General features: G+C 40.6%; 1 long non-coding RNA gene across 1 annotated transcript; it reads left to right on the top strand.

The window, feature by feature from the left end:
• The first annotated feature begins 4,251 nt into the window (after positions 1–4,251).
• Positions 4,252–6,959, top strand: LOC121557556. The gene is made up of 4 exons (XR_006659353.1): positions 4,252–4,282; positions 4,442–4,529; positions 5,990–6,046; positions 6,934–6,959. It is a non-coding gene; the product is annotated as an uncharacterized LOC121557556 (long non-coding RNA).
• Positions 6,960–10,999: the final 4,040 nt, after the last annotated feature.

Here is a 10,999-nt window from a genome sequence, read left to right as displayed (position 1 = left end):
TGACCCTGGGTTAGAGGGGGTATAATACATGGCCCTGGATTAGAGGGGGTATAATACATGACCCTGGGTTAGAGGGGGGTATAATACATGACCCTGGGTTAGAGGGGGGTATAATACATGACCCTGGGTTAGAGGGGGTATAATACATGACCCTGGGTTAGAGGGGGTATAATACATGACCCTGGGTTAGAGGGGGTATAATACATGACCCTGGGTTAGAGAGGGTATAATACATGACCCTAGGTTAGAGGGGGTATAATACATGACCCTGGGTTAGAGGGGGTATAACACATGACCCTGGGTTAGAGGGGGTATAATACATGACCCTGGGTTAGAGGGGGTATAATACATGACCCTGGGTTAGAGGGGGTATAATACATGACCCTGGGTTAGAGGGGGTATAATACATGACCCTGGGTTAGAGGGGGTATAATACATGACCCTGGGTTAGAGGGGGGTATAATACATGGCCCTGGGTTAGAGGGGGTATAATACATGACCCTGGGTTAGAGGGGGGTATAATACATGACCCTGGGGTTAGAGGGGGTATAATACATGACCCTGGGTTAGAGGGGGTATAATACATGACCCTAGGTTAGAGGGGGTATAATACATGACCCTGGGTTAGAGGGGGTATAATACATGACCCTGGGTTAGAGGGGGTATAATACATGTTTTTAATCAGCTGCTCAGCCATCCTTCTGGCCTCTTTGATAACCATAACAATAATTCACCCATTTCAAATAACGAGAACATTTCATTTGCATTTTTGCATTTTATTTTTGCGTAAATTTTTATGTATTACGTATCCATACAATTTAGGTTGTAAAGACACATCTAGGATGATCAATGGAAACAGGATGCACATGAGCTCAATTTCGAGTCTCATTGCAAAGGGTCTAAATACTTATGTAAATAAGACATTTCAGTTTTTATTTTTAATACATTTGCAAACATTTCTAAATACCTTTTTTTCACTTCATCATTATGGGGTATTGTGGGTAGATTGATGAGGATTTTTATTTTATTTTATCCATTTTAAAATAAGGCTGTAACGTAACAAAATGTGGAAAAAGGGAAGGGGTCTGAATACTTTCCAAATGCACTGTATATGGGGAAATGCCATTTGGAAGTTATATTCTTGTTTTACTGAACCATCACAATAATAAATATAATGTTAGACCACACATTTTGGACATACTTGGACATTGTCCCAGGTCATTGAGAACGTTCCGTACATCACAGTTTCCTCCTGTGAATAGGCCAGTCTCCTCTTAAATATCTTAGTCTGGAATTAACATTGAGATTACTGACATACACGTAATAACCACTCATTGTACTCATAAATAAGGTAGCCTGTGTAATCACCTTGAAATAACAGAATTATGAAATAGGCTGAATCAAAATTGTGTTTACATATGTTTAAGACTCACACTTACCTCAGCCTGTTTCTTCCACTTCATGATCTGGGTATCATTGCCGACCTCAACCTGTTAACATGTCCTCTAGTGGCATCAGAACATAGGCAGATGGCCATGGAGTTCAGAGTGAAGAATATCTTCTCCCCAGCATCCTCCTCCACAGCTCCATCTCCAGGCATGTTGGTACAAACTTCATTTTATTTTGCCTGCTGGTGAACAAGGCCATTGACAGCACCATCCATGTCCCTCTGTCAAGGAGGTCCTGCTTCTTACATTGAAAGTCGTCTCTGAAAAGAGGAGACATTAGAAGGTTTCTTCTCTTAGTTTTGTCTTTTGTCTCGGAAGGCTTACATGTCAGAGGCGTACTTACTTTACTAATTTACTTGTAGAAACGGTACAACTATATACAACACGTCAATTGTGAAATTATTGATATTGGACATCTAGTGTGAACATGATATTGGGTTAATCCTCACATTGTGGTGATTTCTCTACCTTTAGATGAGGTCTACTTTGAGGTTTCTGGCCTGGGGAAGGGTTGCCCTCTAACAGGTGGTCATAAAAGGTTCCTTCCCCTCTGCCCACGCCAGAGTCTCACTCCAGGAAAAGGTCTGAAAGACCTCTGTCTCCACAGGTTGGGACAAGGGACCATCTTTTTCCTGCACTAACTCCTTTTCTCTGAAAGTACATAGAAATCACACAAACCTATGATCCTACATTGTAGATATATGGTATGGCATATCAACTGAATTATAATCTCAAGTCTAAAAAACAATCACTCTTATCACATACTTCTACTACCTTACCTCTTGATGATGTCCTCTTTGTACTTCTTCACGTGTGACCTCATAAACAAAGCATGGAGGTATTGATGGCAATCCAGGTAATATCTGGCCCTGGCAAGGGACCAGACCCATAGACTGGAGGTGTCCTCTTCACCTCGGGGACAGGGGGACTTTGTTGGTCTTCCAGACAATCTCACCTTCTTCTCCTTAGCTGGTGTAACAGCCAATCTCACCTTCTTCTCCTTAGCTGGTGTAACAGCCAATCTCACCTTCTTCACCTTAGCTGGTGTAACAGCCAATCTCACCTTCTCCTCCTTAGCTGGTGTAACAGCCAATCTCACCTTCTTCACCTTAGCTGGTGTAACAGCCAATCTCACCTTCTCCTCCTTAGCTGGTGTAACAGCCAATCTCACCTTCTTCTCCTTAGCTGGTGTAACAGCCAATCTCACCTTCTCCTCCTTAGCTGGTGTAACAGCTTAGCTGTGTGTGTGTGTGTGTGTGTATATAGTACATTATATATCTATTAAATGGTTATATATTGATCATTATATATTATATTTATATAAATGACATATATATATAATATAAAGTGTAAAACTAGCAGTGTAAATGTTAAAACAATAAATGTTATAGAATAAGAGTTTACTGAAAATAGTAAGTAATTAAGTGAATAATTAAACAAATGTAGTGAATGTGTCTGTTTGTAAATGAAACCTAGGCTATACAATTATTGTAATATGTAAAAGAAAAATATATTTCTATGATTTATCTTTCGTGGTTGTTTTTTCTCAGTGTCCCTGGACAGAAAATGTGCCAATCAATAAAGTTTTCTTTGGTTGACGCCCCATCTGTAGATTGTGTGATTTGATTGGACAACAAGTATTTGGAGCCCTTGTTCTACGTCATTGGATATTCAATTGACACATGCACTCAGTTTCCACCTTCGAGAAACAAAAAGGAGGAAAATGTTGGTGTTTGTATTTGATTAACGTTTAATGAAAAAGTATGGATTTCAGCAAAAAAATTAAGACTCGCAACTACAGAGGACAAACATTTTATGATGAATTATTAGTATTGACCTTTTTGGTGTTTTTCAAAATTGTTATTACACGACAAATTCAAGCCAATTTTGTTTGCATTTTCAAATGATATATACTTATGGCTTATGCCTTAATTGTAGCAGCGTAACTGTGTTGTGAGATCTTAACTAGAACAATAAGAAACTATTACTGGAAATAGTCAATGGAATAGTTGTTGTCATGGTAGACTTTTAAAACGAATGATGTGGCTGGCCACCCCTTTACAACTCGGAAGGCATGGTTTTGCAGATAAATGAGTAAAAGTGAACTACACTCTTAAAAGAAAAGCTTCCTGTAGGATCCTTTAGGATAATATAAGGTAAAAAATATACCTTAAGATTAATTTCCAAGCCTATACTCTGCCATCAGCTCGTTGTTGAACCGTTGTAGACTTCAGGGGTTCTTTTGAAGAAGCCTTTTCAAAAGAGGGGTTCGTTTTGGAACCAGCAGCGCCCTCGTGAGTGAAGGGCCCAGCGCAGAATTCAAATTGAGACCGTTGGTCAAAAGACAACTGGAAGCGGGAAGCGCGCGGATGGTTGGAGAGACGCGACCAATAGAGATGACTTGCAACTGATTGACGGCGTGAAAGGTGAGTGAACCTTAGCTATTCGCTAGCTAAGATAACAATTCATCAAACTACTATCAAATAACTAAAAAACAATACATCATGTAATGTACTCTTGGCTTTTTTCATTAGCTAGCCAAGCTACACAGCCTGTAATGTTAGCTGGTAATTGTTGTATAATTGTTGGTCGTTTTAGCTAACGTTAGCTACAGTAGCTAGCTAGTTAAAGTTACTGTAACGTTAGCTAACTTTAGCTAGCTAGACTCAATATTGAGAAATTGTAGTCATTTAAACCCATGATATACTTTCTCACCATCTCCTTCCATCCTCCTCCCTTTAGTACCTGGCTTATCCTGCCCCTGTCCAGTTAAGTGGTGGAGAGTTTGGGAGCTGTGAGCTCTGATAGAGAAATGTATCAACCACCACGAACAGGTAAAACAGACACACACACACACACAGATGACCCAATGTAGATTATGTTCGACTTGACAAAAAGAAGAATACATAAAGCAGATCAGATTAGTTAGATGCATTTGATATTGAATACTCATGTTGTTTATGTTGTGTTTGTGTCTAATTGATGTCGTTCAGGTTGGCGTATTGGGGCGGATTGTTCTGTCCTCTGTATTTCAGACCAAAGCAAGACAATGTTTAAAGCTCGCTATGGATCTACTAACAGGTTAGCCTCTACAAAGTATTTGGATGTATTTGAAGTGTGATTATAGTGTGTTCTGTGTTACTCCTTTGTCAATCCAATACTAACTGAATAGTGAATGAATGTATTTACAGTGAATCAATCAATCAATCAATACAGTGTTTGAACAAAATTCAACTCCAGTTGAAGAACTGGGACAAGCTATACATCTCATTGTGGGGTAGGCCACATGTTATGAAGATGGTTAAAGCTCCTAAACTGAATTACATCATCAGCATGTTTCCACTGTCCATACCTGCCTACACCTTTAACACCATAGACAAAATTATTCATTTGGACTATTAAAAGGGCGAGGATGAACCAAGCTAGATTACAGGTAAAGACAAAGAAGGGAGGATTAAAGCTCCCTAACATGTAATTATAGCAAGAAGCCTTTATAACTGCCCAAATAGGCTCTTTATTGAGAACTCTAATAGGCCAATTTGGGTTGACATGGAAGAATAACTTAATGCCCCATTTGGAGCATCATATTATCTGAGTCAACACTTAAATGTGGGACTGCAGAATCCCATAATGTCCCATAATAAGAAATATGGCGTCAGATAAATAAGAGACAGACATCTTCACCATTCCTGACAAGCTCTGCTTCTTTATGGAACAACCATAAATCCAAATGAGGAGGAAAGGTGGTTGTCTGGAAAGAGTGGGATAGGTTTTGTTTTAGCCTCAACACTAATACATTTCACTTTTGCGCTATGTGTCAACTTTTATTTGAGTGTGGCTGTGGAAGACTGGTCCCTTGATGATGTCTGCAAGTGGCTGAGTACCAATGATCTCCATGATTCCATCCCATCATTCCAAGGTTCACAATCTTTCTGAAGAATGCCAACTCTATTCAATTGTCCACTTTGCAACGAGCATACTGTCTTTGTGTCCAGACGACTCACACATATTGGCCCCTATCACCAGCATGAACAACATTTTCTAATTACCTGTGGAATTAATGGGTGTGGGAAAACAAATAGATGTTTCAGCGCCTATCGGTCACACATCTACCAAAACCACAGAGCTTTTAAGCCCCAATCTCAGGGACTTGCTTAACTACTCTGCAGTATTTGAGGAATGCATTAGATGCATAAGCTCTGAGTGGATGCTGGAGCATTACTGTGTGAAAGAATTGGGCATGGTCCGGCCAATTGAAGTACCACTGAGCAACAAAGAAGGTTATACAAAGAGACATGAGACAAAACAATCATAATGAATAAGATTACATGGACAGGGGGACCTGATCCTAGGTCAGCAATCCTCCTCTGAGACACTTCCCAGGAGTCACCAGGACCAAGAAACATAACACTTACTGTTGTAAAGTCTAGTTTCAGCAGGTGTTTACTGCCATCTAGTGGAAGATACCAATAAAACACTTTACTATCAGGATGGGGAGACGGTTGAGCTGAAACAGAAAGTAAAGTTGTTCTTTTGTACAGGATCCATTTTGAGACAACAGAGCAGAAAACACGATATGGAGAGAACTAAAAAATAAAGTGAGTATTTCTAAGTATTTCTGAACAATAATCTATTCTAAAGGACAGAGTAAGAATGAATACCTGGAATGAGATATTACAAGTTAGTAGAACTGCTACTTGAGCTGAGTTGCTGACAGACAGCAGTTTTCAAAGTGGAAACTAATCAGTAGGCCCACATGTTATGAGGTAGGCTATTATCATTGTCATTAAAGTAAGCCTATAACTTCAGTTTATTGTTGTTGTAGCCTTGTGTTATTATGTAATTATTAATGGCCATGTTTAGATCATTCAATTGGAAGTTATCAAGTGTCACCATGGTCACAGTTCTATTTCAATTGCTGATCAGATGTTAGAATGCATTAGATTGAAGGCAACAGTCAGCCAGATTAGACTACAGGTAAAAAAAATAACCTGGCTGTTGTTGACAAGCATGGACCTATTCAGTTCATATCCATATTATTAATATTTGATTCATTGATTGAAATTACGACCCCATCCTCAGTAGCCTATTCCAGCAGGCTACTGGGCAACAGAAGCACTTCCTACCTCAACATCGTCTTGCTATTCATGTTAAATTAATTAATCTGTCAATTTGAACTAAGCAAGCTGCTAAATCATTCATCTTACATCTTGCCTACATCTTGCCCAGGCTACTGGAGGCTGTCTGAAATAAGATGTAGGCATATCAGGGGCTATGTTTTGGCCTAGTTTTCAGGCCTTGTGGGTGGGTTTTGAGTAGTCATTGGGCTAGAAAAAGCAATTGCATTAAATAACCTGACTGTTTGGATGTGTCTGTTAGTAAACTGTTTTATTTCTAAGAGATAATGAATAAAATAGAACAATTGACCTTCAATAATTAGTTGTCACTGTGTTAACCACAACCAACATGCTGCATCTCTGTTTAGGGGTCAGTGGTCTAAAATGAGTCTCTCTGGGGAGAGAGAGGAGGGGGTCCCTGCCTCTAAAATGAGTCTCTCTGGGGAGAGAGAGGAGGGGGGCCCTGCCTCTAAAATGAGTCTCTTTGGGTGAGTTGACAATATTGTTTAAGAATTTATATTCCAAACCGCTATATGCAACAACAAAAAAATACATTTGTGTTTTTTCATCAGAAATGATTGCTTCAATATAATGTTCTAGATTTTAGATATGCATGAAAATGAGTTTTTTTCCAAAACGCTTTATGTCCAATTATATCCAATGTTTAGCTGGAATGTAATGTTCGTATCCTGTATGTTTGACTGTGATATGTGGTTGTCTCACCTAGATATTTTAAGATTAATGCACTTACAGATGCAATATCTTAATTTGACCCAGTTTCTCACAGCAGGAAAATAATCCTGCAGCAACAGCAAATGTGCATTTTTATGTGGATTATAATTAAGGGGCATTTTTTGTAAGGGCTGATAAATTTTTCATTAGGGCAAATCAAGTCCGAAACTTTAAGTGGAATTTACCCACTTTAGAAGCCTTTAGAACGCCTTGTAGTGGTTTAATAATTTATTTAAACAATAAAAGCTAATTTACCAACATTTCTGAAAATGGATATATAGCGTTTTGGAATGAAACTCTTGTTATGTTTCCCCATCTGAGCTCAGAGTAGATGATATATGTAATGTTTGTCTCTGTTGTGTTGAAGCCCAATCAAGCAGGAGAGACCAGCCTCCCCTGTACCCAGCTGTGTGTCCATGAAGAGTGACCGGTCTATTGAACAACCTATACGGTTTAGAGAGGGAGACTTTTCTACTGAACAAAGGTAAGAAGAACTCATGGGTCATGGTCAGTGAGTTAAACAACACTGTCTCTAGTCATTTCTCCTCTCCCATTTTCCCATTTATTTTTGTTGTTTTCATAGTCCATAGGCTAATCCTTTTTTCCATTTTCATAGTCGTAAAACAATATTAAACAAACACAACATTCGCTGTGTGTGAGTGTGTGTGCACTCCCTGGATAAGGAGATGTAATCTCTATCCTGATTGCCTAGTCACTTTCACCCCTACCTACATATTACCTCAACTACCTGGTACCCCTGCACAATTTTTATTTGATTTTATTTGATTTCACCTTTATTTAACCAGGTAAGCCAGTTGAGAACAAGTTCTCATTTACAACTGCGACCTGGCCAAGATAAAGCAAAGCAGTGCGATAAAAACAACAACACAGAGTTACATATGGGGTAGAAAAAACATAAAGTCAAAAATACAACAGAAAATATATATACAGTGTATGCAAATGTAGTAAGTTATGGAGGTAAGGCAATAAATAGACCATAGTGCAAAATAGTTACAATTTAGTATTAACACTGGAGTGATAGATGTGCAGAAGATGATGTGCAAATAGAGATACTGGGGTGCAAATGAGCAAAATAAATAACAATATGGGGATGAGGTAGTTGGGTGGGCTAATTTCAGATGGGCTGTGTACAGGTGCAGTGATCGGTAAGGTGCTCTGACAACTGATGCTTAAAGTTATTGAGGGAGATAAGAGTCTCCAGCTTCAGAGATTTTTGCAGTTCGTTCCAGTCATTAGCAGCAGAGAACTGGAAGGAATGGCGGCCAAAGGAGGTGTTGGCTTTTGGGGATGACCAGTGAGATATACCTGCTGGAGCGCATACTACGGGTGGGTGTTGCTATGGTGACCAATGAGCTAAGATAAGGTGGGGATTTGCCTAGCAGAGATTTATAGATGACCTGGAGTCAGTGGGATTGGCAGTGAGGGCCAGCCAACAAGAGTGTACAGGTCACAATGGTGGGTAGTATACGGGGCTTTGGTGACAAAACGGATGGCACTGTGATAGACTACATCCAATTTGCTGAGTAGAGTGTTGGAGGCTATTTTGTAAATGACATTGCCGAAGTCAAGGATCGGTACGATAGTCAGTTTTACGAGGGCATGTTTGGCAGCATGAGTGAAGGAGGCTTTGTTGCGAAATAGGAAACCGATTCTAGATTTAACTTTGGATTGGAGATGCTTAATGTGAGTCTGGAAGGAGAATTTTACGGTCTAACCAGACACCTAGGTGTTTGTAGTTGTCCACATATTCTAAGTCAGACCCGCCGAGAGTAGTGATTCTAGTCGGGTGGGCGGGTGCAAGCAGCGTTCGATTGAAGAGCATGCATTTAGTTTTACTAGCGTTTAAGAGCAGTTAGAGGCTACGGAAGGAGTGTTGTATGGCATTGAAGCTCGTTTGGAGGTTTGTTAACACAGTGTCCAATGAAGGGCCAGATGTATACAAAATGGTGTCGTCTGCGTAGAGGTGGATCTGAGAGTCACCAGCAGCAAGAGCGACATCATTGATATACACAGAGAATCAGAGTCGGCCCGAGAATTTCAACCTGTGGCACCCCCCCATAGAGACTGCCAGAGGTCCAGACAACAGGCCCTCCAATTTGACACATTGAACTCTATCTGAGAAGTAGTTGTGAACCAGGGCGAGGCAGGTATATGAGAAACCAAGGCTATTTAGTCTGCCAATTAGAATGCGGTGATTGACGGAGTCGAAAAAGCCTTGGCTAGGTCGATGAAGACGGCTGCACAGTACTGTCTTTATCGATCGCGGTTATAATATCGTTTAGGACCTTGAGCGTGGCTGAGGTGCACCCATGACCAGCTCGGAAACCAGATTGCATAGCGGAGAAGGTACGGGGGATTCGAAATGGTCGGTGATCTGTTTGTTAACTTGGCTTTTCAAATACTTTCGAAGGGCAGGGCAGGATGGATATAGGTCTCTAACAGTTTGATCTAGAGTGTCACCCCCCTTTGAAGAGGGGGATGACTGCGGCAGCTTTCCAATCTCTGGGGATCTCAGACGATACGAAAGAGAGGTTGAACAGGCTAGTAATAGGGGTTACGACAATTTTGGCGGCTAATTTTAGAAATAAAGTTGCAGTGGAGTGGGCAAGTTGCAGTGGAGGGTGCAGAGCTGGTGGCCGGGGTAGGGGTAGCCAGGTGGAAAGCATGGCCAGCCGTAGCAAAATGCTTGTTGAAATGTTCGATTATCGTAGATTTAGCGGTAGTGACAGTGTTTCCTAGCCTCAGTGCAGTGGGCAACTGGGAGGAGGTGCTCTTATTCTCCATGGACTTTACAGTGTCCCAAAACTTTTTGGAGTTAGTGCTACAGGATGCAAATTTCTGTTTGAAAAAGCTAGGGCTTTGCTTTCCTAACTGATTGTGTATATTGGTTCCTGACTTCCTGAAAAGTTGCATATCGCGGGGCTGTTCGATGCTAATGCAGTACGCCTACAGGATGTTTTTGTGCTGGTCAAGGGCAGTCAAGTCTGGGGTGAACCAGGGGGCTATACAGTGGGGAAAAAAAAAGTATTTAGTCAGCCACCAATTGTGCAAGTTCTCCCACTTAAAAAAGATGAGAGAGGCCTGTAATTTTCATCATAGGGTACACGTCAACTATGACAGACAAATTGAGGAAAAAAATCCAGAAAATCCATTGTAGGATTTTTAATGAATTTATTTGCAAATTATGGTGGAAAATAAGTATTTGGTCACCTACAAACAAGCAAGATTTCTGGCTCTCACAGACCTGTAACTTCTTCTTTCAGAGGCTCCTCTGTCCTCCACTACGTTACCTGTATTAATGGCACCTGTTTGAACTTGTTATCAGTATAAAATACACCTGTCCACAACCTCAAACAGTCACACTCCAAACTTCACAATGGCTAAGACCAAAGAGCTGTCAAAGGACACCAAAAACAAAATTGTAGACCTGCACCAGGCTGGGAAGACTGAATCTGCATAGGTAAGCAGCTTGGTTTGAAGAAATCAACTGTGGGAGCAATTATTAGGAAATGGAAGACATACAAGACCACTGATAATCTCCCTCGATCTGGGGCTCCACGCAAGATCTCACCCCATGGGGGTCAAAATGATCACAAGAACGGTGAGCAAAAATCCCAGAACCACACGGGGGACCTAGTGAATGACCTGCAGAGAGCTGGGACCAAAGTAACAAAGCCAACC

Source organism: Coregonus clupeaformis, unplaced genomic scaffold, assembly GCF_020615455.1.
Source record: "Coregonus clupeaformis isolate EN_2021a unplaced genomic scaffold, ASM2061545v1 scaf1152, whole genome shotgun sequence".
Lineage (NCBI taxonomy): Eukaryota > Metazoa > Chordata > Actinopteri > Salmoniformes > Salmonidae > Coregonus > Coregonus clupeaformis.
This window is presented reverse-complemented; position numbering and strand designations above follow the sequence as displayed.